We start from the raw sequence: 21,748 nt of genomic DNA, 5'->3' as shown, positions 1-21,748 counted from the left end.
CGAGTCGATTTTGCCCTAGACTAGTTCTCTTCTCAGGTCACGAACAAATGGACCTCAGTGAGACAGGAGTGGGTTTAGTTTAATCTTTCCAGTTTCTTTTCACTACATACTACAGTGTTTGGGGTGGGTTCACTGGGGTGAGGTTGATGCCCCGAGAAAGGACCATTGCTCCCACTCCTTCCTTCCCTGAGCAATCGGGGAGAGGTGGCAGTGGACAGAACTCCCAGCTCTATAGTTTGGGAAGCTGGGAGGAGGTGCAGGTTTTAGTGCAGAAGATTCTCGTTTGGCTTCAGACCGGTTGAGTTTGAGGTGACGTGTGATGTCATGGAGCAGCAACTGTGTCTACAAGTCTGCAGCTTGGGACAGGTCGGAAGTAGAGACGGTGATTGGCATTAAAAGATGAAGCGGATCGTCATGTCACCATGGCAACAGCAAGGAGGGCTCCAGTTTGGGGGGTTGGGTGTGGGACAAGGCAAGTCTGTCTCTTCCGCTCGATGGCAGGTCGGGAGCTGCCTTCTAGCAAAGCAGGTTCTAACCCTGGCGGGGCCATTTGATCCAGCCACTTCACTTCACAACCTGTAGAGGCAGGTGAAGCCAAACCTTAAACTCTGAACTGCAAATAGGAGCCATTATTGTTTTTAGGATTGATTTTCTACTTTTTATCCCTCCACTTAATGCACTATAAGTGGGTAATAAATATTAAACAGAAAACCAGTGATGGCATGACAATACGCTTTTGGGGAAATATTAGTGTGTCCGCCGCTATTCTTCCCTCTGGGCGGGTGTGGCCCTACTTCTCAGGAAAGCACGTCAAAAATTCGTGGACGCTGATGAGTCTGGAAAAGAGACTCTTTTCTGAGTCATTGCTGTCAGCCTCAGCCTTTCAAGGTCTGATCTAGGGAGAAACGACTTGTGCAGCCATTATGTTCAAGATGGGGAAAGAGAAAGGAAATGAATCATTAGGAGGAATTGAAGAGATGCAAATTTCCCTTTGCTGCCGAGCTGCTGGTGGATCAAGATGCCCCTTCACAAAGGGTTTTCATCCTGTTTAATTTACTTTACTTTCAAGTGAAGAAAGAAGAGGATGTTGGAGCACAGGAAAACATAAAGAAGCAAACGCGAGGAATAAGAGGAAAAGAAAGAAAAACTTCGTGCTACAGAAAAGGCAAGTTATTGCTATTCTATCAGCAAAATAAAACTACAAGAAAGTACCAGGGGAAGAAATCCTTTATGGGAACCCCGGTGGCCACAAGGGAAGTGTGTCCTTGGGTCCCCTGGCACGTGACTTCTCTCACTCTACCTTTGTCTCCATCCCCCACCCTCACCTCTACTAAGCCCATCTTAGGACCATTTGGCAAATGACTACTGATTAATCATACAAGCCCCTTATCATTGGCTGAAGGCCCATAAGTAAAAAAAAAAAAAAAAAAAAAATTCCTTTTTCTCTTTCACTGACCTGCTCTGGGCCAGGCAGGCACGGCGCTGGGCGCCTAGCCTGTGTGCTTTAGGCACCTGCGTCGAGGCTGTGCGGGGCTTCCCCAGGACAGAGGGCTGTGCGACTTGCCTGCAGGACCCGTGGAGTGCCCTGCGAGGAGTCTGTTGGTGAGGGCCTCTGGGAAGAGGGCCTCCCAGAGGTGAGAGAGCTGCTATGCAAGTTTGGAGCCTCTGGGAAACCTTCCCTGATCTCACGGTGCCCGGTACCCTAAGACAGAGCACCCTATTCTTCCTATCAGAGCACTTACCATGCTGGCCGACAACTGTCCCCCACGGGCCTGTGAGCTCCGTGAGGCCAAGGACCGCCCTGATTTTGTTCCCCATCGTATCCCCAGGACGGAGCCCCATGCTCGGTAAGTAGTAGGTACTAGAGATGCAGCGGCTGGATAAGTGAACGGATGGGTCAGGTTTGGGAGAGGAGGAGCGTGTTCTGAGAACTACTGGGATCTATCACCTGTCATCTTCCTGCCCACCCTGAATGTAGCTTCCGTAGAAGAGGGTACAATGAAATAGCCAATGAGAGCAGAAAGAAGTGTCCCCTACAGTTCAGAGGATGGCCTCGACAGGCTCCGTGGGGCCAGCAACTTCATCAGCCGCAGGAGGTGGCACCCATCGTGCCCTAATCAGCATTGGATGTTTGAGTTTCTTCTGTGGCTTCAGTTTTGTGCGTTCCCGAGGCTTTGGGGCAAGCATCAGTGACCTCATCTTCCCATCCCACCAAAGTAGGCCAAGGCAGAGGGGAGGGGATGGCCGACACCAGGCCATTGCTGTGGTGCTGTTCATGAGGACATGAGGGTCCCTGCTAGGGCGTGCCCAGAGTCAGCTGGAAAAGCATTTGGTGGTAAGGGAAGGCCCCCATAGACCATGCCTTGGAAATGCCAAGCGTTGCTGTTTTGGGGGGCTTAAAATAAGGCTTAGCTGGCATGACCTGGAAGAACCCAGATCCAACGATTATTTCTAATTTGTCATCCACCTTTTAAGGTAGGCTCTCTTTATTAGCCTCACTTTGCTGGTGAGGAAGTGGAGCTGAGGAGGCCGGGTTGCTCGCCCTGGGTCGCAGAGCTGATGCTTGACTCGGGCCCGTGCTGGGCCCCCGCCGGCTGCCTCTGTCAGTGATGCTGGGCCCCCCACCGGCTGCCTCTGTCAGTGATGCTGGTGCCCCTGCTTGACCCCGTGGCCCCGAAAGAAAACCTGGCATGGGGAGACACAGGGGAAGTGGCAGAGCCCACCCAGGAGGCAACCACACCAGCTGAGGGATGAGTCCCGGAAAAAGAGAAACATCCTCGCTGAGTGGTGGAATTTGTTCTGAAAAGCAGACACTCTTGGCTTGCCCTGGCACTGTAGCCTCTGGGCAAAGTCTTGGGCAGAGGAGAGTCTTTTGCAGCCAGGAAGGCAAAATAGGGCATCCATCCCACGGGCCGGAGAAGATTTGTGCTAGCCCTTCCCTTGCACAGAAACGGGGAAGTGAGGGAATGATTTGAGTAATAAGCGCCCAGACTTCAGGTATTACAAACAGAAGCAGTAAAACGGATGCTTGGATGAGTTATCAGGGTGCAAAGAGGCAAAAATCCAATTTAGGAGATGATGTCAAATGGAATAAATCCAAAGTAATTGGCGTGCTGAGCATTAACCACCATAAAGGGAAACCATAACATATCTTGTTTAAGAAATATGCGAAGATAAACAAGAGCTGATCTACCGGCCGGGGAAATAAAGATTATTTTTCCAGAGAGAGCGGCAGTCAAGGCCTGAGCCTTCAGTGTACTGCATTTAATAAATATTTGCTGAGAGTCCTTAGGTTTTGCGTGTTCCTGATGCTCCCGAGCCCGTGGCGGGCTGTGGGTATGCTCAGCCCCAGGCGCCACTTGGCCCACGGACACCCGGTCTCATGTTCATATTGTTCGGCTTGGAAAAGCAAATAAGGTCCAAGGTGTTCAGGAGCAGGGATGAACAAGATATCTCTCACGGAAAGATGTGGATCCGGGAGGCACGACTCCAGCCTTTCAAGGACAATGTCGCGGAGAGGTCATCTTCGCCCCAGTTGAATGCTGGGGTGAATGTAGGAGGGTCACCGCAAGAGAGTCCCAAACCCCGGGTTTCGTGTTTGGTAATAGTCAAAGAGAAACCACTTTGCATATCTGCTTAAAACCTCACTGTGTTCCATTTAAGAGGTTATGTTCTGGGTTGAAAGACATTTTGTAATACACTGTTCTTTTCAGTCGTCCGTCGGCAGCATCCAGAACAGCCTCATCCCAGCCGCGGACCGAACATTCAGAGGCAGGAACTAGCAAGGAAGGTTCCCACGGGAGGAGAACAGCTCCCGTCCGGACTGCTGCGAAGTATTCTGCTAAGGGCCTTTGGCACACTGTCCCCGGGTGGGTGTTACGATTACTTTTGTCTGACAGACGACAATACCGAAGCTCAGTTAAGTACCTTGCCCGAGGTGACACAGCCAACGACTAGCAGAGCTGGGGTGAGACTGACCACTCCACTCCTCTCCTGAGGAGGGAGGCTTCAGAGCTAAGTAACTGGGGAAACCGTTCTCTGTGCTGGTTAAGGCCACATCCGGGTCTAAAGTTTTCTTCTTTTTGGTGTCCTGCTTCTTCCCAGAGAAGGAAATGATACAGAAGTTTGCTGTGATTTCCAGGGCTCCAAGAGCGTCCCTCGGACAAAGCACAGGTACTGGTAGACGCAGAGTGGTGTCACCGACGGTGTTCGGGTGGGTGACAAGCCAGGAACATACACGCGGAAGTGACAAGTGGGTACATGATGACTTACCCAAGAAGCACAGATGATACGAGGTGTCCACAGTGATCTCGTAAAGAAGATCATTGGTCCAGAGGCAGGAAAGTCGCCTGGCCCGTGACCCTGACAGGTGGCACAGAGCTGGTGCAGAATTGCTGGTTTCATGCTGGAGCAGCCCCAGCTCGCGTCCCGGCCTCCCAGGCTGTCGGACCACGGGCGGGTTACACATTCTGCTCACTTGCCACTGCAGTCTCCCTGTCACCCCGAACCATCCCGCCCAAGGAGGGCTGCGATGCGCTTCTGAGGGCGGTCGGACCTTCCACTCTCACGCACATCCTTAAGCCACTCTACTCGGGGCTGTCAGCACAGCATGTGCTCGTTCATTCATTCCTCCAGCCCCGCACCTATTCCTTACTCACATCCACTCACTCAGCGCGTACAGTCTGTCGGAGGCCCCGCGGAGCCCCAGGGTTGCAAAATGGATTAAACACCGCCCCTGGGTTCAAGCTGCTAACTGTCTAGAAAGGAGCTAGACCTGTTTAAAACAAGTAAATGCAGTTCTGTGGGTTAGGCTGTGGACGGGCCGCCCTGGGAGCTGGGCTGGGGCTTCTCCACCGAGAAGAGCCTCAGCTGAGTCTTAAGGGTGAACCAGGGTTTGCCAGGGGGAGGGCAGAGGGGGCAGGAAGGGGGCACCTCAGTCCGGGGGAGCGGCACAGACATGAAACCACAACGGTGAGCTGATCCAATTATCCTTCTGGCAACCCCCAGCTTCCAGTCTCGCCCCGCTGATGGTCAATCCGAAACCCACCACCGGATTGTTTCCTGAAGGCTGGTTTGCACCATGTCACTCTCTGCCCCAACCGTTTCATGGCTTAGGATGATTGGTGCCCAAGGCCCTCCGCCACCTGAGAGCCCCCCACGGCTGAGCCGCTGCCCTGGCCCTGCGGCCCGCGTAGCCTCTCCTCGAACCAGTGCAGGCCTCTGTGGGCTGACAGCAGCTTGCTGCCCAAAGGCATTTCCAACCGGGAAGGGAGGCTGATCCAGGCCTGGTCCTGTCCAGGCGGGGCCTCCCTCCCGACATGCTCTTCTCTCCCACCCTTTCCCTCGTCTTTCTTCAGCACTCATCTCCCAGGGGGACCTCCTACAATACTTCAGGAAACAAAAACTCCCCGCCATACGAAAAAACACATTTGCCCAAAACCAGATTCGTCTTGCTTTTCCAAATCACTCCTTCCTTATAATTTTCCTGTCTCCGAGGACAGTCCTGCTATCCTTCCAGGCATTGAAATCTAAATCATACATTCCTCCAGCCTTGCATCCCCCTCAAACCTGATACTCACAGAGCATCGAACTGCGGACTATCATAGTTGGAAGGGACTTTGGATATATAATCTACCTGCCCGCAGACCCAGGAATCTCCTTTGTAACAGCTCTCACCAGTGGTCTTCCAGGTTATTTTCCATTCTTCTCGAACTGCTCAAAAATTCTTCTTTATATCGATTAAATAGAAAGCTGCCTTCCTGGACCCTTCCTCTTTCTCCCCATTTTAGCCGCACATGAGGGGGCTTGTGCCTCTTCTAAATGCATTCCGATTATCTTCTTCAGCTTCCAGCTGACACGTCCTTTAAGTATTTTTGAGGTGACATTCCCATGACTATGACCAAGCGGGGTTACCTCTTTTAACTTTTATGGCCCTTGCTAAAGTATAAATTTGAATTCAATTAAGTCCTGCTCAAAAAACATTCCTGAAGTCTTCTAAGAGAGAAGCCATGTGGTGTGATAATGATAACGTGAGCAAGAATTCTGAGTGAAGCTGCCTGTGGTTAAGTCCTGTCTCTACTACGTACTGACTACGCAACCTTGGCCTTCCATTTTCTCCTCCGAGACCATGAATCCCGACAGCTCTTACCACGCAGGGTTGTTATGAGGCTCAAGTCAGCCAGTGGATGTAAAATCGCTGAGAACAGTGCTAACACCCAGTAACATTCAATAGATGTCTGCTCTTTTTTAAAAAAGATTTATTTATTTATTTTGTGAGAATGAGAGAGAAAGGGGGGGGAGGGAGCATGAACGGAGGGGGTGGGCAGAGGAAGAGAGAGAGACAATCCTCATGCAGACTCTGCCGAGCACGGAGCCCGATGCAGGGCTGGATCCCAGGACCCTGAGATCCTGATCTGAGCTGAAATCAAGAGTCGGTGGTTTAACCACCTGAGCCACTCAGGTGCCCTAGTTTGCTCTTTTTTGTTGAAAAATATGTGATATGAAAGGTGATGATTATTGAAACTGCAGCATCGATGAACCTGAGGACATTAACTAATTGAAGTGAGCCAGTCACAAAAAAGCAAAGACCGTATGATTCCACGTATATGAGGTACTGAGCATAGTCATATTCATAGAGGTACTGAACATAGTCATATTCATAGAGATGGAAAGTTGGAGGGTGGTTTCCGGGTGTTGGGGGCAGGGGAATAGAGACTTGTGGTTTAATGGAGATAGAGTTTCAGTTTTGCAAGATGCAAAGAGTTCTGTGGGTGGATGGTAGTGATGGTCGCACAACAACGTAAATATACTTGACGTCACTGGACTGTGAGCTTACAAATGCTTGGGATGGTAAACTTTGTAATATGTGCATTTTACTACAATTCAAAAACTATAATTTTAAATTAATAAACCTAACTAATACAATTAATTTATTAATTAGGTGGATCCACCTAATCAATACCTGGGGATACAAAAATAAACAAGACCGTTTCTGTCATTAGTGAAATCTCGGTAAATAGGGGAGAGACACATGTGGACCAAAGGTTTCAAGGCAGCTTTAGGAATGAGAGGTAGAAATGCACTCAAGCTATGGTGGTGCAGCAGAGGGTATGGTTCACTCCAGTGTGTGTGTGTGTGTGTGTGTGTGTGTGTGTGTGTGTGTGTGAGGGAGCAAATGCATCTCTTGTTCTGGATACTACCTTGCTACCCGAGGAGTACATTAGCTAATTTATTAGCCTGCGTTCAGTTGTACTGTCTTAGAAAACCTGGTTTGTCCTTGTTTTCACATGGGGTGGCTGATTTCCTGGGCTCTGGTGTCAGAGTGTCTGGGTTCAAATCAGTGGCTTTAAGTGACATCTCTCTGAGCCTCAGATTCCTTAGCTGTACTGGGGCTGCTAACAGGACCTAACTTAAGGAGTCATAAAGTTAAAAGGAGGTAATGATTGCAAACCATCGGCAATGTGCTGGGCATGTTAATGGCTCAAATCACGCCCTCTTCTTCTCCGTCACCTAAATTATTCTTACAGATAACTCTTCCTCTGTCACCAAGTCTGTGCCCAAACCTCACACCTCTTTAACCCCCACCTCCTAACAAGCACACTCCTGCAAGGCTTTCATCAGGGGCTAGAAGGGCTGATTTCATTAAACTTCCCATTTTCCCACTCGCTCCCTCTCTTGGGGACACCCTGGCTGAGTGACCCCTGTGGTGGTGCGGAGGGGACCTCAGGACACAAAGTGATACGAAAGGGGGATAATTGAGAATTCATGTGTTTTGAAAAGAAAAGGCAAAAGCAAGCCTGTGTTAATATTTGAGATGGACATGTGTTAGCCGCTGTCCTTCCCCCTGGGGAAAGGAAAGACTGCGTTCCAGGCTCCATTTCCACAGGCTTGGGACCATGCTCCACTTTTGTGAGTCTACAGCGCCACCTGGTGGCGGCATGCTTACACAGTCATTAATCTTGTCCTAGCCCAGACTATCATTGTCTTCTTATTTACAAGAATCTGCCCATAATTTCAAAACCAAACACAGTATCGATTTTTCTTTCCCTATCATAAGCCATTTCCACTGAAAAACTGTATTCATTCCTGTCCTGATGAATTTTTCATCTTGGGCAAAGCATTCTTTTCTGAAGGGGAAATTCCACTTGAGCAACATAAATCCGACACTTCTCCTACTCTTCTATATTGTGGGGAAGTGCCCACTTCTTTTTTATTAAAAAAAAAAAAAAGATCACCGGGGCACCTGGGTGGTTCAGTCGGTTAAGCGTCTGCCTTTGGCTCAGGTCATGATCCCAGGGTCCTGGGATCGAGCCCCGCATCGGGCTCCCTGCTCAGCGGGGAACCTGCTTCTGCCTCTGCCCCTCCCCTCCACTCATGCTCTCTCTCTCATATAAATAAAATCTTTTTAAAAAAATAAAGCTTTAAAAAAATCACCTTTCAGGATGAGAGAGTGAGAAAAAGAGAGGGAGAGAGAGAGAGAGAGAGCACGAGCTGCAGACAAACCATAGGTGAGCTCTCCCTCAGCATCCCACCTCAGGTCTGTGCACCTGCTGGCTCTCCTGGGAATGGTCTTCCTCTTCCTGCCTGGCTCGTCGGGGTCATTCCGAGCTGCACCCAAATGCCACCAATCTAAGGGAGCCCTTGCAGTGATAAAATTATCACAGAATATTTAATCTCCCTTCTAACATCAGGAAGTATCTTTGTCTACTTATTTACCCTATATCTCTCTCCCAACTGCAATGTGAGCATCATTTACATTTCCCATTTACATTACCGGTCTTGTTCTCGGCTTTACTGGCAGCACGTGGTGCCCAGGAGCAGAGCACTCCACAAGTATTTGTTGAATGAATAGATTAATTTTATCTTTTAAAGCTGGACTCCTCTGCCAGCTCAGCAGCCCTTCCTGCCCAGCGCTGGCCCAGGGACCAGGGAACAAGAGGAATGACAACAATGCATTTGATCTTCTTTAAACAGTTATTTTTGCAGGAAGCAGTGAGAGCATGGAGTATGTGGATTGGTATATCTCTAAAGAGATCACGGACTTCACTATCAACTCACTGAGCAGATCATTCTGGACCAATGAGGCTGGGTCTGGGTTCTGCTGGGAGGAGATTCATATCCTTTTTCAATAACCTTTTCCAAGTGTATCAGCTCTCACTGGGCCTTTCTTGTCTCTACTAGGGAGGGGACGTGTGTGTGTTCATAATAAAATACCCTTCCTCCCCTCCCCCTGCACAGAGGGCGTGGCATGTCAGGGCGTGCGCGCGTGCAAGCACACACACACACACACACACACACACGCACACACACAATTTCTGAGAACTTGCTACTAGTAACAGCAACTGCCAGCAGATGTCACCATTCCACAAGACATGAGGTGCCAGGCCCCACTGGCAAACCTGGGGGTAGGGGTGGGGGTGGGGAGGATACCCAGAAGAGGCTGGTCCTACGGCAAAGGGCTGAGCGAGGACCTCTTTAGGGTCATTCAGTTCCTGGGGTTTGCAGAGGGAAATTAGCACACATCTAGTCCGCTAACTTCCTGAGAGTCAGGATTCGTTTTTCAGCTAGTTAGCTTAGTAAGTTGTATTTTTATTTTATTTTACTTGAATTTTATATTTGGGTGTGCTTGTCTTGGCTTTCTCTGCCAGTGGCGGTACCACTTTCTCGGGGGGGGGGGGGCACGAGCACTGACGGGTGCCAGGCGCTGACGTGGGAGCCGTGTGGGGTTGGGACTTGTCCCGGGGTAGGCCCAGACAAGCTGCGTGGTCACCGGGCCCTTCCTGCCTAGAGGTCTGTCCTGGAGCCCTAGGTTACACTCTCCCCTGCCCTCCCTGTCACGGCTGCTATGTGGGGACTTGAACTCCCCTCTGCAGACACAGATGGCCTTGTCTTCCAGTCACATGCAAAGTCTTCTCTGAGGAACTCTTTCCTGCCTCCCATAGCACTGTTCTTTCCTTGGGGCAGGTTCATTGCAATGAAAAGAAAGCTGGTTGCCAAGGGCAAGGCCTTACTTATGGCCTGATGGGCCTCCAGACCCTAGTGGCTGACGATTTATGGAACATACAGGTCATGATAAAATATCCTAGGGAGATGTAGGTGGGTGCAGCCTATTCTCAATACCGTCCATGGGCCAGGGGAGAGAGGGCAGATCTACCACCCATGTCTGTCCCCAACAACCCCTGTGTTAAACCATCTCCAAAGTCCCCCGACACGCCCCAAGGATGTCCTGGCTTCCCTCCCCATCCTGAACAGTAGAGTTGACGTCCAGCTCCATCCCAGCCCACCCATGCCGTGAGACAAATCCCTGCAGGCAGCTCTCTGGGGGCCGAGGTTTCTGGCTCCCTGACTCTTCTGCTCCATCCTGGGAGGTCAGAGCTTCATGCCCCCAATAAGCTGCATACTGGGTGGGTGGTGGTGCCATTTAACCAAGTTCACCAAAGGTCAGCAGCCCCAGGGTGGCCTCATCCCAGTGACCTTGCCATTGGGCCATGACAGGTGTGCTGGGCTAGGCTCCCATTGGGCAGCCCTAGCTCTCCAACCCTGTCCACCTGCGCCGTCTGTGATGTGGGCGATGGCAGGCCTGAGAAGAACCACTTCTAACTAAGGGTTTCTCTTACAGTTGTGACAAGGTAAAAAGTGGCTTAGAAGTGTACTGAAAGCCCAAGGTCCATTCTATTCTATTATCCCAAGTTAATGGGACTTCACTTCACCAGACTAAAATCGGAGTCCCTAGAGGTCCTCCCGATGCCCTTCCTGGCCGCCAGCCTCCAAGCACAGGTCAGGCCATTCCTGCCCAGATTCATACACAAGCTCTGCTATGGTCAGATCTCGGCATTTTGTGCTTCTATTAACATGGTGTAAAATCGCTTTTGTTTTGTTATTATGCATGAGATTGTTCTCTTGGCAAATACGAGTTGAATGCGGAGTCCGGGCCAGGCCTGGGCTGGTCAGTGGGGCACAGGTGAGGTCCCTGCACTCACGCCAGGGTGTCTGCCCTCCAAGAGCCCACAGCAGGGAAATCAGCACCAAAGGGACGAGGTCCACTGAGGTGACAGTCAGGTCTCCCTCACGCCAAGGTTCTGAAATTAAATTGTTGGGCCCTCAGCGTAGGACGTGAGGGCCTTCCTTCTTTGCCTTCACCCTCTGCTTCCAACCGGTCTTCCTGCTTCCCGGGGCGATCTAGTGTCTGGATCGCTCTCTCTGTCCTGTCAGCTGTTTCTGTCAGATAAGACACTTCATAACCATGTCTCTATGTCTTCTCTACGTCACCGAGAAGCACGCTAAAGATGCAGGAGCCTATCGGCCCATGACTAGACACCTCTCTCCTGGTCTTTTTTTTTTTTAACCAAAACTGAATCTGCCTTTCACATTGTCAAACTCTTCACATTTCTCCACCTTTCTCACAAAGAAATTCTGAAAAACTTTGAAAATGGTTAAGTTAAAAAGCAGGGGCGCCTGGGTGGCTCAGTTGGTTAAGCGTCCAAACTCTTGATTTCAGCTCAGGTCATGATCTCAGGGTTGTGAGATCCAGCCCCGCGTTAAGGTCCATGCTCAGCACAGAGTCTCCTCAAGATTCTCTCTCTCTCCCTCTCCCTCTGCCCCACCCCCCCAAAAAGCAAAAATCAAAGAGGGCATGATACATGGTGTCTGTTGCTCACCCCCCAATTACTACCGTGGATACTGGGCAGATGCTCCCTGCTCTCTGAGTCTCAGTTTACTCATCTGGAATATGGGGTGAGGGTTCCTCTGTGGTGGGGACTGACTGAAAAAATGCATGAGACATCTAGAATACAGAAAACACTGGTCAAATTGCCTTCTTTTCCCTAGGAGTCCTGGACTAAGGGAGTAAAGAGCCAAGGTTCGAGTAGAAGCTCTGTCCTCCCCAGCTATGATCAGTGCGAATCCCTGCATCTCTATTGGCCTTGGTCTCACATCGATTCAGGAGTGTAAGGTGCCAGGGACACCTGAGTGGCTTAGTCAGTTAAGCATCACACTCTTGATTTTGGCACAGGTCTTGATCCCAGGGTCATGAGTTCAAGCCCCTCATTGGGCTCCTTGCTGGGCATGGAGCCTACTTTTAAAAAAAAGTGTAAGTTGCCATTTTCTATCAATCTTAAGACTGATTTTTGTCTACATGTCTTGCTGATTTCCCCAACTGATAACCCTTCAGAAAAGGACCTGAGGTAAGTCGGCTTGACTGGGTCTCCTGATTGCCCCTGTGGTCGAGCCATCTGCTTGTCATCCTTCCTAGGGTTTGGCAAAGATAAAGGCAATGATACTAGACTGTAGCGTATGGAGTGCAGAAAACTGAGCAACATTTGTGTCTTCCAGGTCCCAACGCATCCCTGCTCCCCGTTACCTGTCAGGATTTCTGACAGGACCTTGAAATAACTAGTGGGCTCCTGACATAGGGTGGGGTGTGGCACCCCGGGGTGAGAGAGGCACTTTGTCTCCCGCCCTCTCCCCTTGCTCCAGCTCCTTCCATGTCACGTGTACCCCATCCTTGCTCCTTGAGTTCATTCTCCCCTTGCAAAGAGAAAAAGAAGCACAAGAGTCAAGTAGTTGAGTCTGTCTTCTTTCTGAAGTTCAACAATTTCAACATTTTCCCACATCTTCATCTTCTTGTTCTGTAGGTTCCTTATGAATTTCTAATTCTATCTTGGACACCTGGAGGGAGTGAATATCTCAAAACCCAGTAGGAAAATTAGAATATGAAAGGAGATTGATGGTGGGTAGGACACCCCACAGAGAGGACAGGAGCAGGGACCATTCGATTCCAATGGCCGTGACTGGTGCCCAAGGTAGACTCCAAGCTGGGAAAGACCTAGGGAGAGTGACTGGCAGACAAGAGCAGCCTCAGTGAGCATCCTCTATGGACCTATGACCAGTGACTCTGTTGAATTAATGGATCACATAGGCTGTGCCCCTGGTGGTCTTGACATGTTGGTGAGGAAGCATGGCTTTGTTCTTGGATGTGTGTATTCTTTTGATATACCTTAAAAAAAATTTTTTTTTATTTTTAAGTAATCTCTACACCCAATGTGGGGCTCAAGCTTACAACCGCAAGATCAAGAGTTGCACGCTCTACTGACCGAGCCAGCCAGGGGTCCCTCTTTTGAAATCTCTGATGTTAGGCCTGCTTATGGGGTTGTAGAATTGGACGTTGTGGACACCTTAGCTCTGATGGGTTCCGTGTTCAGAATTTGAGTTCTTTCTTAAATGGACTAGGTCCAGAGAAAATCTATTTTTCTGAAATGGGAAATTGGTTATAATGAAATCCTCAATTCACAATTACTACAGGAGAACCTCAAAGAGATTAATTTGCTCCACGTTATATCCCCGGAGGCCCCAAAGGTTGAGCTCTTCCCACTGGCCACCTCTCACACATGCCCCCTACATCTCTTTTCCTTACATCTCTTTTCTCAGGATATTCGATCTAATAATTTTAAAAGGACTGCACAGAGGGGAAGAAGTTTTGGAATTCACAGTTCGCTTTTTAAACATGCCCACTTTTTCCTGGTTCACCGTCAGGATGCAGACTTGCCACACCAGTCTCGCCACACAAACATTTGTGACCCTCCTTCTCTCTCCAGAGCTGGGGCAGGACCCCGAGATTTATTCAGAAGGACAAGCAAATGGTGGTGATATAACGTTCAATCTCCCGAATTCACGGGATCAGTCCCAGTGGAGGCAAAGATCTCACACTTCATTGCCAACCCCTCTGGGACTTTCATCTCTGCTGCAAGAAATCTGTCATTTCCCAAAATGCAAAAATCAATTGGAATGGAGCCGGCTCCGTCCAGTGGATCATTAATGGCCCCGGAGCTGACTAATCATATTTGCATAACTTTCAATAAGCAGCTTCAACAACAGCTCGGGTGAAGAAGAAAGCACGCAGCCCATCCAATCAGCATCTACTTCGAGCATTGATTTCACCATCTACCCCCCATCCAGTCCACGTCTGAAACAAATTTGAACTATTACACCAGGGTAGTTGATCATTATCAAACTCCCGTGTCACCTGACTAGGTTCTGCTGGGGGAACAGCACTTGGCCTCCTTTAGTTGAAGTAACTCTGCCGAGATTTTCTGAGGTCAGGGATATAAATAGCTGAATCCCGGGAAAGGGCAGCAATGAAAGGCACATCTAGTTGGGCCCAGGTAGTCCAGGGAGGTCTTTGGCTTCTCAGCAACTTGGGATGGTATTCCCACAGACCCGGGTAGGAGCGGTCCGCTGGCCCCAGAGCGCTGGGAACACAAAGCATTCCTGCCCCCGAGAGCCTCTCTGGCTGGAGAGACTTCAAAGTCTTTATGAAACTTCTTTCTGTTTTAAACTCTGTCCTGTGAGTGGGGAAAGGTTAAGAACCTTGGGAGATACTTCAGAGGACCCCGGTTTTATCAGTTACACCCTGGCTCTGTTGGCTCTGCTGATTTAAAACCTTCTTGGTCCTTCCCCAGTAACTGCTTGGTGACACACACAGATTCTCTTGTATCTTTTGTTTCCAAATTTGAACTTTCTTTTTTTTTTTTTTAAGATTTTATTTATTCATTTGACACAGAGAAAGAGCACAAGCAGGGGGAGTGGCAGGCAAAGGGAGAAGTAGAGACCTCTGGTCAAGCAGGGAACCCGATGCGGGACTCGATCCCAGGGCCCCGGGATCATGACCTGAGCTGAAGGCAGACGCTTAATCGACTGAGCCACCCAGGCGCCCCTCAAAATTTGAACTTTCACCCAGTTAACCTGCTACTTGTGCAATACCCCCCACCCCCCTCACTTCCATCTGTTTGAATGACGAATAAAACCTGCTTTGCTTATTCTTTTCCTCTTTCAGGTGTTTTTATCTGCTGTCTGACTACAGTGTTACCCTCTGCTTGGGATTGGGGATGATCTATCTCTATGGTCTACACGACACCTTCCAAATCATGCCAATAGATATGGCAGAGGAGCAGGGTATGGATGGTGCAGACAGATGGATGTAAGTTTGTTTATTCATTCAACAAACGCTCACTGAATGCCCGGCGTTGTGCTGCCTACATATCAGCCATGCCACGCACCCAAATTCAACCACAGGTGAGTCTGGTCTAGTTCCCCAGGGCCCTGAGCCACAGCTGCTTCTCCTGTCACCATGGTAGGTAATGACGCCTCTGGATTTCCATGAGGATTAAAGCAGATGACATTGCAGGCCAGCATTCGGCAACAATTGCTTAATAGTTTTTCCTCCTTTTTTTTCCTTTGACCCAAACAAGGGAGGCAGTTTGGAATATAATGTGATCTATGAAACCTCAATTTGTTAGTCAAATGAACCCTGAGGAGACACAGTCACTCTCCTATACTTATCACTGTGTAAAAAGCAAGGCCTCTGACCCTGCTCCGTATCTTTAAAAAGTTTACTTTACTTGGGCAAACACTAGGTATCAAAGAAACAAATAAGAGAAACACAAAAGTTCAGTTATTCCAGGTGGGAGTTCATTAGACTTAACCAAAGTCATCAAATAGAGTCTCAAGTGTCAAATTTTAGGATAACACAGTGGGAGCAGTCTTGGATTAGGGACCAGGAGGCCTGGTTCTGACCCCAGTCAGGGTCATCGCTTACCTAACTAAAGCATGTGGCTTTGGACTTAACCTCTCTGCCTTGGACCAAATTTCCCTGTATCTGAACAAGGAGGAGTTAAGCGCTGGGCGGTCTGGGAGCCCTTCCTACCTTTTCTGTCTCCCGCTCCCTCCTTCTGTCCTACTGAGACATCCCCTGAGCACATCCTCCAGTGTGTCAATCCCTGTGGTGGACCGGGGGTGGACGGGGGCTGGGATCAGTAAGGAATGCCCGTGCTCACAGGAAGAGTGCCCTTGTTTCTATTCTGGCTGTAGCAAATGAAGGTCCCAAAATGACACAGAAGTTCTGTGACCTCAGAGTAGGAATCCCTGTATTTGTCTCATCACCTTCAGTGTGATTCTAGAAAGGCTGATAAGGAAGAGATTTAGCTCACCAGAAAGGGCTTCGTCGGGGAGATGAATTGTGACAGAAGCAGCCCGGGTTCTCAGGACTCACAAGGCTGCTTCTTCCGGGAGATACCTCAGCACCACGGCAGACATATGGTTGGGGAGATCTGATTATCTCGTCATCCACTTTCTGGTACCAAATGAGGTGGGGTTTTTTTGTTTTTTGTTTTTTTCTTAAGATTTTATTTATTTATTTGACAGAGACACAGCGAGAGAGGGAACACAAGCAGGGGGAGTGGGAGAGGGAGAAGCAGGCTTCCCACCGAGCAGGGAGCCGGATGTGGGGCTCGATCCCAGGACCTTGGGATCATGACCTGAGTCGAAGGCAGACGCTTAATGACTGAGCTACCCAGGCGTCCCCCAAGTGAGGTTTTTAAAAATTTGTCTCAAAAAAAAAAATCGTCTCGAGTAACTTCTTAGTCTCATACCATAAGAAACAACATCACTCAATATCCAGAGTGTAGATTTAGACAAAAGCCTTATTCTTTTTATTATGATCATTGTGGTGAAACATACATAAGATGAAATTGACCATTTTAGTCACTTTTAAGTGTACAGTTCGGGTTCATTAAGTACATTCCCACTGTGGTGCAACTATCACCACCATCCATCTCCAGAACTTGATCATCATCCCCAACTGCAACTCTGTCCCCAGTAAGCCAACTCCCCAGCCCCTGTCCCCAGCCCCTGGCAACCCCCGTCCTGCTCTCCGTCTCTCTGAATATGACTGCTCCAGAGACCTCCGATAAGTGGAATCACACAGTATTTGTGCTATGGGGACAACACCTGATTCTTTCTGCGGCAGGTGGGAAGGAGGGCAGAGGTTCACGGCGGTCAGAGCCCGGGAAGGAATTCACTGGGCAGGAATCGCTGTGTGAAGGTCACCGCACCCATGTCATCCTGACAGAACTCCCACCGGACAGCCTCCGGGAGGGCGGGCTGTGTTGCCATGACGACTCTGCTCAGGGTTCCCCTCTGTGGTCCTGCAAAGAAAGGATTATGGGTGACTCTAGAGCTGGCAGACGCCCTCCTTGGTTACTGGGCCACCATTCGAATCTTCGCAGCTCCCTCCCTGGGCCTCTCTCCTCCCAGCACACCCTTCACTACTGCTTTGCCGGGCTAATGCCTACTGGCCCGGTGAGTCCTGGCTTAGGGGTCTCTTCCTCCTGCAAGCCCTTTTCCTGAGGTGGGGGCCCAGCCTACGAGCTCTCCTGCTGCCTCAGAGCTAAGCTCTGTGGAATTTCTTACTCTGATTGTCTCTGCTGGTCACACCTCCCCCACAGAATACACGCTCCTTTGGGCAGGGACCCCTCCTTCTTCACTGAGGGGTATCACCTGAGCCTGGCAATCGTGGACGCCTAGGGCAGGGCCCAGAGAAGCAGAGTCTGAGGCAAGCAAGCCACTGATGGAGGAAGCGCTCTCAGGAGGAATCTGTAGGGAAGGGAGGGAGACTCAGTAGGGTAGATGCTAAGCAAAAATGTGGCTTCAAAAATGTTGAAGTCTGGCCTCAGGCTGATCCCACAGAGAGTTCTGGAACATGAACAGCAGCCCAAAGTTGTCCTACCGTGTATAAGGGGCCCGGCTCCTGTAGCTGTGTGAGTCAGTCCGTGGGTGCGACTTTCCAGTTATTTCCAGGTGATGTGGTGCCCTTCAGGGGAGGGCAGTTCTCCGGAGAACGGAGCAGCTGTGTTAGCAGCCAACACACACCTGGGCGCTCGTGGGGCACCACGAGGTTCTACCACAGAGCCGCATGTTTGTTGAGTGAATACTTGTTGAAAGCAATGCAGAAAACAAAATTCGTTGCCTTTCCGTGGACGATTGCCATGCGCCAGGCACTGTGCTCTGCCTTCCACTTACGCGACCTCCGTCCGTCTCCACAGCGACCCTGTGAGGCAGGTGATGATTGTACAAATGGAAAGACTGATGTCAGCAAGGCGAGGTGGCTTGCCCAAGACATACAGCCAGGAGCTGGCAACCTCAAGGCTCAAACCTAGATCTGCTGGCCTTTATCCCAGGCGACATGCACGCAACATAGTGTGAGACACTCTGGACTAGAGAGTGCACATGGACACTTCTCTCTCTCTCTCTTTCGACAATTTTTATTTGTGTTCTTTCCTCCCACCAGCTTGCTTTAGGGAGATTTGAGCCCACGCTGACCTGCAAGGCTGTTAAGCTGGTAGAAACACTGAAACAACACCTCGATTCGATCAAAGGCCGCCTCCTCCCAAGTAGCCTCCGCCTTCACTCGAGCAACGCTCTCCATGAATCCTGGAGGCACCAGCGGCTTCAGATCGATTTCCTCTTCAGTCCTCATGGTTGAGTCCTTGACAGCAGTGAACTCAGTATTGGGGAGAGAGGACCCCTGGCATTCCTGGGCCGCTCCTCTATTTCCTTACTTCAGCCCATGGAAACATCCATGTCAACACACCCTCGCTGCTTTATCTTGCTCCGGTCCCAGGCCACCGCAGTATTTGTCCAAATTAGAGTCCGTTTACTTTGCAAACCACACTCGAGCTTTCCTAGACACTGAGCAGCTGCTCCCCTGACGTCCCCACCAGAGCCCTTGTTTGCGCTGCATGTTGTCAGCAAACAGACCGCCCCGAACAAGCCACTGAGCAGCACTTCCCGGCCCGGGACACGGAAGGCTCTCCTGGCTTTTCCTTATCAGATGGTGACCTTGGTGCATCATTCCAAAAACATATACCAAGAAATAAAGCATTCATACAAAAGGGTCCAAAAACATCTACACAGAGTGCAAAGAACAAAAAATATTACGTGCGAGTGGCCCTTGTTCTCCCAGACCTCTCCCTCTTTCTTGGTGAAAAGAAGTTTAGCACGGTTACAAAGGCAGTCTCCACAGCAAGGCTACCCGTATGTATAGCCTGGTTCCCTCTGGAGGGGACTTAACCTCTCTGCAGCTCAGTTTCCTCACCTGTAAAATGGGGCTAAGAATCTTGCTGGGAAATTATATAAGCTGATAATATAAGGTACTTAGCACAGAGGCTCACACACAGTAAATTCTCAGGATATCCTGGCACTTACTTGTCTATCTGCTAGCCAAAAGAGCACTGACTTACGAGGTTTTGGGCGGCTTTGGTGGTGTGTTATTTCCGGCATCAAGGACCCCTCCAGACAGGACACTGGCAGCCTGAGACGCTTGTCAGTGCTTCAACCTAACAGGTGTAGCAGCTGGGTTGGAGCAGCTCCTGACCCAGAGGGGCTTAATAACAACGACAACTGGTGGCCACACTCTGGTTCTGGTCTCATTTCTGTTGCATTTCTCCCTGTTGAGTATCCACCACGGCCGCTCTCCCATCCTCACCACATCCGAGGGACATTTCTGGAGACTCATCCCAATGGACGCCTTGTGGAAATGTAACACTTTCTGGCCCAGTAAGGATATGTTTGTCTCTATTTCCCACTCTTCTTACATTTGTGAAGCTCTTTGAGGTTTACAAAGGTTTCCTTATGCGTCACTTTGTTCCATCTTGAAAGTACCAGGCAGATATTTCGTGCTAAGCGGGGTCTCCTCGGTAGACTTCCAGTGGTCTTGCCATCTAAAAGCAGGCTATGCCCCCTACAGTTGCAAAGCTCTAATCAGCAGCAAAATAAAATAGGACTTGTTGAGCCAGGCCCACAAGGATAGTGCGCTTCTTCTCAGACTTGAACTGCCTGCCATGCCCACAAGCTGCATCCTGCTGCCTCCTCCTCAGACCAAGCCGCCATCTTTCCCTTGGCTATGAAGGTCTTCTGTGAGCTGCCACACCCTCTGTGAGGAGTGCCCTGCAAAATCCTGACTTGGCAATGGGGGCAGGCGAAGGAGGGGACTTTGGAAAATCCCGAGAGATTCTTCTTTGGAAAGGAGTGGAAGATGAGGGAAGTGTCAGAAAGCAATAGGCTTGTCACACCCCAGTTCTCAAGGCTAGCCCTAGACATTCTGGTGCCTAGAAGTGTCATTTCCTGGCAAAGGTGAAGAGAGGGGCAGTTTCTACCTGCAGTTACTGATTCAATCAGCTCTTGACCTAGTGAGCAAACACATGCCCAGCCGCTCCAGGAATAATTAGAGCGTTCTCCCTGACTCTAGCCCAGACCCCGCTCTGTGGAGTCAGCATCTGCTGTGGGCCTCCCATTTGATCTGATGACTTCCATGCGGTAGGTATTTATGGATGCATCCAGTTCCTGGAGGTATTATGCTCATAAGGTGCAGAAAAAATAGTCCAGCCGCATTTACTGCTCTATTTTTCAGAGTCTCAGAATCAGCACGCTCCTGTCCTGTGGGCTTTCTGCATTCCTGCAATGACCAGGAGGGGGCACTGTGTAGCCACTGTCATCTTCCCAGGCACTTCCTGGTACTGGTTTTTCCCGGTCCTCTGCGCCCCGGCCATCCCTTTACCTGTGGAGTGCTGCCGGGCTCTTTTGACCCCAGAAATCTAATCTACCTTTTACCTGGACCAGAACACCTGGAAGAACCTGCTGTGTAACAACACCGTCTTCACAAGGTCAGGGTAGTACGTTTAGCAGTATCTATTCTGATTAAAATGATAGAGGACTAGTTCTTTGGTGCTGAAGTGACGGTGAATCTATGGATTTGGGTCGAATCATTAAATGATATTGACACCAATTGTTTATACTCATGTGTTTCCTCAGTTAATTTGAAAATTGGTTTGTTTTCCCATATAACAGATTTAGAACATAAAGCTTTAATTGCGTGTGTGTGTGTGTTTAGGGACTGTTAAGAATAATTGCATTGTATAAAAACAAAAATCTCATGGGTAGTTTTTAAAATCCAGATTTACTGAAGAAAAACACTAGAAAACAATATTTAGCAGTTTTGTGTCTAATTTTTATAGTGGCCTAACATGGAATAAGAGAAATTTGGGTATAAGTAACAATGAAATTGTGGTTATCAACAAGAAAACAAAAAAGCTTCAAGGGCTGTGTGGTCAGGAGGTAACTAATGTGCTCAGTGATAAAAAAACAAATGTTAGCAGACGTGAAATAAAATTAGATATGTGGGAAAGGGCTTTGCAAACCATACACTGACATACTAGGACCAGGAGAGGGGGGTGGGAGTTGAAACAACAACATTTTCTAAGAAAAAGGATAACCCTGAAAAATCAGCTTTCTACTGATTTCCGGGGTATTTATGTCGGAATCCGCCGATGGGCCTTGGCCGCCCCTTGACAGCCCCTACCACGTCTTCCCACCAGGGGGCTCCACTCTTCTGCTTCAGTTCTCTTCCCTAGACCCGCCCCCTCTTCCCGTCCTTTGACCTTTGCCCACCCTTCTTCCAGTTACCTTCTCACAAAAGGGTTTCCCTTCCCTGTTCACCATCCAGGCTATGATCTAGCCATTAGATATCTCTAGCCATGAGATAAAGCCCCGCCCACCAACACCAATGTATTGGAACTGTTTCTGTGTCTGTCGCCCCATTCAGGGGAGGGTGAAGGATTTCTCTGTTTTTGTATTCCTGGTGGCAAGCGCAGTGTGGTAAATCAGAGGCGTTCCACAAATATAGGGGACCTCAACAAAGCTGGGACCTCCAAAGAAAGTAACCAAGTCTGCATGGAAGCAATGCATTAAGAATCCACTGCTGGTGGATTTGGAAAATTTAAAAATCACGCAAGAGGGGGCTCAGCCATCAGGTTCGACAGCACTTTTTTGGGGGTATTTGCTTTTGTTTTGTTTTTTAATTTTTTAAAGATTGTATTTATTTATTTGAGATGGCAGAGAGAGAGAGCATGGGGGGGGG

The sequence above is a fragment of the Phoca vitulina genome, unplaced genomic scaffold (genome assembly GCF_004348235.1).
Source record: "Phoca vitulina isolate PV1807 unplaced genomic scaffold, GSC_HSeal_1.0 scaffold5, whole genome shotgun sequence".
Lineage (NCBI taxonomy): Eukaryota > Metazoa > Chordata > Mammalia > Carnivora > Phocidae > Phoca > Phoca vitulina.
Note: the sequence above shows the minus strand (reverse complement) of the source record.